At 39.3% G+C, this 7,830-nt stretch overlaps 1 pseudogene; it reads left to right on the top strand.

Moving 5' to 3' along the window:
• Positions 1-6,633: 6,633 nt before the first annotated feature.
• On the top strand, positions 6,634-7,332 carry LOC101418907 (S-adenosylmethionine decarboxylase proenzyme 1-like; annotated as a pseudogene).
• The last annotated feature ends 498 nt before the right edge of the window (positions 7,333-7,830 follow it).

Below are 7,830 nucleotides of genomic sequence, written 5' to 3'. Positions count from 1 at the left end.
TGATGGGAAAATCCAGGCTCAAGGAATAGAAGGTCACACAGAAGGCATGTGTGGATTTAAGAGGCTAAATTCAAAACCTGGCAATGTGGCTCCAGAGCTGGGGACATTTAATCCCTTTAACAAGGCAGGTAAAGGCCTCAGCAGGGTGCAGGCACAGGGGAGGCCCAGCCAGGTCAGCTGCTGCTACTGTGAGCCTTCCTGGAATGACCATGTCTCCATTCTTCTGACATCCCAGAGCACTTGCTCTCAGTGCCATCCAGTGCACACTGGGTTGTCCCAACCTTGTGTCTTTCTCCATGTGTATTTTTCTGATTTTCTGAGTTGATTATGAATTTAACTTAGCTTTCTGTTTTATAAACTATTAAAACTGCTGAGCTAGACTTGTGCCGCCTCACAAAGAATTAAAGTGCCCAAGAAACACTGGTAAGAAAACGAATCGGGACTCACCTGGGAAGGTTTCACACCTACACAATCATCCCCATACCAAAGAGAAAAGAGTAGAATGGAATCAAGCCAAAGTGAGTGTAGGGCATTTAAAACTACAGAAAGAAAGGGTGTTTTTTCCCTATAAAAACCAAAGCCTTAAACGTAGTCTAAAATTGTGCAGTAAAATGTGGCTATCTGTACATGGACCCTTCTCTCTGTTACAAAATAGAAAATGAGTGTCATGTGAAATTTTCATTATTCTAATATCTTAAAAGTTCAAATATGTCATGATTCAAGCCTTCATATTTCTCACAATTACTTGTTCCTCTTGATTAAATACAAAAATTTGGAACAAAATGGTCATTAATGTTTGTAGCACTGCCCTCAACTGCCCAGCTCTCCAGACAGGGGATGCCATGAATTTATATAATAAACACAGAGAGGATAGGCCCTTTTTGTTCTCAAACAGCCTCCCACCCCTCCCCCACCCCCCAACAAATAAAAACTGATGAGCAATTTTCTTAAGCTTGGCAGGGAAGTCTGAAAGAGCGCATGTATGCATTTCTTTTTCTTTAATCTTCTATGTTTCTCTTCCTCTTTCCCCACCCCTTCCTCTTTTTCTTTTTACTGTGAGTGTGGCTGTCAATCACCTCTTGGTGCAGGTGGTCTAGTGCCCCATGTGCTGTTGCCACCTACAATTTCGGTATTAGAGAACACACTGGGAAGTGTTCTCAGAGGAAGCAGACCTCTTCTTCAGTTACCTGATACATTGGGGCTAAATTCTAGAAAGTTCCTGACTTACTCCCAAAGGCCAAAAGGATGGAACTATGGAGCAACATGGCCCTTCTTAGGGGACGTCTGTTGCTATGTATCAAAGCCAAGAAATGGACAAATTCTCTGACAAACAACATAGCATCTAGAGATTTATGATTACAAAATACAGCAACAACATGTATATGCAAGGATATTGACACATTAAAGTAAAAATCTGAACACAAACCAGATGCTCATCACTGGGAGATGGCTTAAATATGTTTCAATCCCTAATATGAAACATAGTGTACATATAATGACAACACAGATTTCATGCAATATCTTACCATGCTAAAAGTCACTTTCTATAGGTATATAGACTGAGTTACCTATTTTACAACCCCTAATGTGTCTATATAATGACAATGTCTTTCAATAAATTAGTATTTTAAAATTCACTTGCTATAGGTATATAAACTGAGTTACCTATTTTCCTTTTATTCCCCTCAGGTCAACTGAGGAATAACCAACTAAGTTGCAAGTCAAGAAAGGCATTTTTTGAGGGTCTCGGAATTGCAGTTCCAGGAGCACAGATACAGGTAGCAATCTAAATTCTGCCCTATCTTGACATTTCCAGGCAAGGGTTTTCAAAGGAACAGAAGACATTTACAAGTTGTTTATGGTTAGTGGATATTTGGGGTGCTCCAATTATCCTTCTGGTTAGGTAGTTAACTAAATTCTTTATTTTATGGGCTGTTTTATGGTGCCTGGATGTCTTTGTTGTTTTGAGGAACATTGTGGCTTGAGGTTTTGGGCACTTTGGCAGTTTGTGATATCTGACTGATACTTGTCTAAGAGTAATCTCCAGAATGACCTTCCGACTCCATTTTAAATCTCTTTGCTGTAGTTCTCTATTTTGTTTTATTTCTTTTTACACCCATTTTGCACTAGTGCTAAGTTTTTTAAAATAACATTTTTTTTCAAACTTTTAAGTTAATTTTTAAATATGGAATATACAAGAAAGAAAGAATACGGAAGTTATCCAGAATCACAAGCATTTTACAGTTTGACATATCGTTCTAGGTCCTGTGTGTATACACACAACTGAGCATACAGTTTTAGGTGGTCGATATCACACAGAATGGATCATGCTTTTTCACACATCATGAGTATTTACCAATTCAAAGTCCCAAAGCCTTGAGGTATTGTGATAACCTAGAATACATGACACCAACTCAGTTGATAATTTTTTAAATTAAAAAAAAAAAATCGGTAACTTAGACCCCACCCCAATCAAGATGACTGTTTTACTTTAGCGAATCACTGCTGATGCAAAGTACCACAAACTGGTTTGCTTTTATAATAAGGATTTTATTTAGGGTAAATGCTTATAGTTCTGAGGCTGTGGTTGTCCATATCATTATCAGAGATGCTTTCTCACCAAAATCAGTTAGTTGATTCTGGGTTCTTCCCTCATGGTGAAGAGGCTGCCGATCTCTGCTGTAGGTGATGCAGTCCTCTCTCACATCGTTCTAATAGTGATTGAAGTGATGAATGCACAACTGTGTGATTATACCAAATGCCATTGACTGTACGCTTTGGATGAATTATACACTTTATTAATATGTATCCATAAAATTGATTTGTTAAAAGAGAAAATATAATATGGCAGCTTCTTTTTCCTTCTTGGAAGTGTCTCTCTCTGTGTTACCATAGAACCAGCAAGAAGGCAAAGTCTCATCCTGAGTCACCTCTCACTGACAAACTCTAATGAAAAGTCCTAAGTTGATCTTATCAAGGAATCTAATCAAAGGTCCCTCAACTGCATTTTATGCAATTATAGGGTACCATACCCACAGGAATAGATTAGTTTAAGAACATATTATTTTTCTTTTGGGGATTCATAAAATAACTAAACTCTCACAATGACATATGGAGATGCTTCAGGGCTCTCTCATCCCATAGAAGGTGTTTTTTCTTTTTTTTTTTTTAATTAAGCAAACTTTCATTGAAGCATAAATTGTGGTACAGAAATAAATTTCAACTGACTTAAGTTCAACACCATGAAGGGAGAATTTATGGCACCAAAACCTACCCTCCTCTATCACACTAAGATTTAGATTACTATCCAATCTACAGTTTTCATTTTCCTAGGCTTTTTCCCCTACAAGTTTGTGTACTTTATCAACATTATGCAGAATTCTATGCAAAAACAAAAAATAAACCAGACCTCAATCCAATAAATGTCATCAAATCTGCTGGGATACTCTTGAAGTACAAAATCCACATTGAGTATTATTCCTTGAAAAACCAGAGCACCAAACATTAGGTGCTACACTACTTACAGAATCACAAACTAATTATACATTGATTGAATGCTTCTTCAATGAAACTTTCAACAACATGCTAAAAATAAGTCAAAACTGTTCCAGCCACTTGATTTCAAACCAAGTAGATTTTGTGTAGAAACTCTAAAAAATGGTGTTTCATACATCAATACTGATTGAACAAAAACATCACAGTACCTAGCCAGAAAGAATAAAAAATATTGAGGACAAGAATAAATACAAAATATAATTAGCTTCACTGTTCTCTCAGCTGCTTAAGTCCCACGGAATATGCCAATATAGCTAAAGAATGCCACTCTTGACAGCATATATTTCTGTCATTTCCCATTAATGACTATTTTGAAATTTCGGGTTATGTTTAATAAATAGCATTCTGCTTCACTGTGACACCTGAATAACCTTGATAGCTCTCACGCTGAGCAGTCTCTTCATTTATCCTATCAAATCATGGTGAAAGGAGCAGATGAAGTCAGAACACTATCACATGCATCACAAATCACAAAGTCTCAGGATAGGTCAGAAAAGATATTGATTCTGCTGTGAACCAAAGCTTTCTGTGTATTAATGGAAATTAGTGGAAATGGCTGCTAAAGTAAAAGTTGAAGTGAATGATCCAAGCTGACTTGACTTACTGAATCCAGTACCTTTAATCTAAATCTTCCTACTAAATTTTGTGATAAATGCCATTTATACTACTTAGCAAGTTAGTTAAGTCATGGTGCTCATGATAAACTAATCTCATTTACTGACCTACTAGGGAGCACAGCATGTTTTAAGATTCCCATGCAGGTAAGCGGACTTGGCCCAGTGGATAGGGCATCTGCTTTTCACAAGGGAAGTCCGTGGTTCAAACCCCGGGCCTCTTTGACCAGTGTGGAGCTGACCCACACGCAGTGCTGATGTGTGAAAGAGTGCCCCGCGGGGTGTCCCCCGTGTAGGGGAGCCCCACGTGCAAGGAGTGCTCCCTGTAAGAAGAGCCGCCCAGCGTGAAAGAAAGTGCAGCGTGCCCAGAAATGGCACCGCATACACGGAGAGCTGACACAGCAAGGTGACACAACAAAAAGAAACACAGATTCCTGGTGCCACTGATAAAGACAGAAGAACACACAGCGAATGGACACAGAGAGCAAACAACTGGGGGCGGGGGGAAAGGAAAAAAAAAAAAAGATTTCCATATAGTTCTGCCCATGTACCCTATTCTCAAGCTACAATATCCTGTTTATTTTTGTCACCATCTGCCAATAAAAAAGAAGACCAAATTCACTTGACCTTAAAGGAAAATTGGGACTAGGGTCCACTCGCTTTTTTCCCTCTTGGGTATGAGTTTAGTATAAACCCACAGGGTAAGAATATTGCTTTATTTGGGTGGGCTGAGGGGAAGGAACTCCATGGCAAGGAATACAAATGGACGGAGCAATGTTAAAATAATTCACAAAATGAACAACTGCAGTCATTTTCTTAATAGGACTTGACTCATAGAAAACAACTTTAATTGATGTTGCAAAAAAATATCTGTATGAAGTAGAAACTGGTTTCAATAACATTAGTAGAGAATATGTTCTGGAAACTGGAGGTAACTGGATGTAAAATTCAGGCAACAATTTTTTTTAAAATTTATTTTTATTTATTTCTCTCCCCTTCCCCCACCCTGCCCCAGTTGTCTGTTCTCTGTGTCCATTCACTATGTGTTCTTCTGTGTCCGCTTGGATTCTTGTCAGCAGCACATGGAATCTGTGTCTCTTTTTGTTGCATCATCTTGCTGCCTCAGCTCTCTGTGTGTGTGCGACCACCACTCCTGGGCAGGCTGCACTTTCTTTTGTGCAGGCTGCAATTTCTTTCACGCTGGGCGGCTCTTCTTAGGGGGCACACTCCTTGCGCATGGGGCTCCCCTACACAGAGGACACCCCTGCGTGGCAGGGCACTCCTTGCCTGCATCAGCACTGCGCGTGGGCCAGCTACACACAGGTCGAGGAGGCCCTGGGTTTAAACCGTGGACCTCCCATGTGGTAGGCGGATGTTCTATCCACTGAGCCAAGTCTGCTTCCCCAGGGAGCAATTTAATAGAACAGTCTCAGGTGGTTTGGCTGAGGCCAAAACCTAATGAGGATGAAAGCGTTGTCTATGAGAAATTTGGATGATACCTGGAGAAATATTATACCATGCATAAACCAAACTGAATTGTTTTCACAAGTGTTGTAAAATTTCATATAGTAAAAGGTTTTTCTACATGCACTTCAGTTTCACAGCAAGAGTGGCATAGAATACCTAAACACAAAAGAGAGCATTCATGCAAGATATCTAATTCCTTGATATAATAATGTATGCAACAGTTCAAAGTGATTATACTATGATTGCAACTAGGGTTTCCTGCAATTACAAGGTGGTGTTTATGGAAAGCACGGCCCCCAGTATCAATATCTAGAAATCAGCCACCACCGTATTCTATGGGTGTTCTCTTTTTTTTTTTTTTTTCATTTTTTCTGCACTTTTCTTAATCATCTCTGCTATTGTTGCTGGTTTTTAGCAAAGCTGGTAAAAACAAAGCTGTAATCATTGAACATATCACTCTGGCAACCAAGACATTTGAAACCTTCTCTTCTCTGGGGTGAAGAAAGCACTGTATGGCCGCTGACATTAGCTAGCACTCACTCTACTCTCTGTAACAGGGAAGCAGCAGACTACAAGAGACTGAACTATATCTGTCTCTTATTTCCAACAGACTCACGTTTCAACTTTCGCTTCCAAAAAAAGCTGGGGAAAATTTGTTAATCTTTTTTTTAAGTTAAAAATTATAGCAAAAAATAAAATAAAAAGGAACCTGAACTTTAGTAAGGGAGAGAAGATTTAATTTGTTGATTTTCTGTGGTTGTTCATTGTTTGCTAGCGTCATGATGATGGAAGCTGCACATTTTTCGAAGGGACCAAGAAGCTGCTGGAGATTTGGTTCTCCCAGTAGCAGCCCGATACAAAACAAGGATCTGGGGATCTCTGTGCCACCCCAAGATCTGAGTGAAACATACTTTTGAAGGATGTGCCATTTATGTGTTCAACCATAAGTGTGACAAAAACTGACAAGCAGGAAGCTTATGTACTCAGTGAGAATAGCATGTTTGTCTCCAAGAGACGTTTCATTTTGAAGACATGTGGTACTACCCTCTTACTGAAAGTACTGGTTCCCCTGTTGAAGCTTGACTCAATTCAAAGCTTCTTTTATTCTCATAAGAATTTCATGAAGCATTTTCACCAGAGGTACCCACACCAGAATTTCCTGGAAGAAACAGTTTCTTAATGCAATTTTCCCAAATGGAGCAGCATATTGTGTGGGAGGGATGACTTCTGACTCTTGGTACTTGTATACGCTGTATTTCCCAGAGAGTCATGTAATCAGTCAGCCAGAACAAACCCTGGAAATTCTGATGAGTGAGCTTGACGCAACAGCTATGGACCAGTTCTACATGAAAGATGGTGTTGCTGCAAAGGATGTCACTCATGAGAGTGGAATTCATGACCTAATACCAGGTTCTGTCATTGATGCCACACTGTTCAATGCTTGTAGGTATTTATTGAATGTAATGAAATTGGCTGGAACTTATTGGACTATTCACATCACTCCAGAACCAGAATTTTCTTTTTTTTTTTTTTTTAGATGTTACCTGCTTACAGAATTTTCTTATGTTAGCTTTGAAACAAACTTAAGTCTCACCTCCTAGGATGACCTGATCAGGAAGTCCTTAAGCCAAGAAAATTTGTGACCACGTTGTTTGTAAATCAGAGTTCTAGATGTTGCATAGTGCTTTCCCAATAGAAGCTTTGAACAACCAGCAAGAACTGGCAGAAACAACTTTCTCAGGGCTCTAGAAAATACTAAGGCACTGCAGTTACAGGGCAAGCATTGAATGAAGAAAAAGTCTTCTTAAAAGGGGTAGTATCTTGTAGCACCCTAGCTGACCTCTTCCAAACATTTGATCAGCTTTACATGGAGCCAGACCATACTCCCAGGGCGGGTCCCTGGTCTTGGTTTCAGAGGAGGCAGAGTGGCCCTCAATGCACATGATGATGAAACTGAGTATGGAGAATTAACAAATAACTATAGTCACTGAATTATTACATAGAGGATTTCTTTCTTTTAGTATAATATAGAATGACTCCCTCACTATAATCATGGCCTTGATGTATGTTAACTTTTAAAAGTAGCTAGAGGAGGGGACAATCAGCAAGATGGTGGCAGAATAAGGAGTTCCTAGAGCCAACTCGTATATCAGGGCAGTTAGTAATCATCCATAGCTATCTAAAGCACCTGTCT

Source organism: Dasypus novemcinctus, chromosome 18 (assembly GCF_030445035.2).
Source record: "Dasypus novemcinctus isolate mDasNov1 chromosome 18, mDasNov1.1.hap2, whole genome shotgun sequence".
Taxonomy (NCBI): Eukaryota; Metazoa; Chordata; class Mammalia; order Cingulata; family Dasypodidae; genus Dasypus; species Dasypus novemcinctus.
Note: the sequence above shows the minus strand (reverse complement) of the source record. Positions and strands in the feature narration are given on the sequence as shown.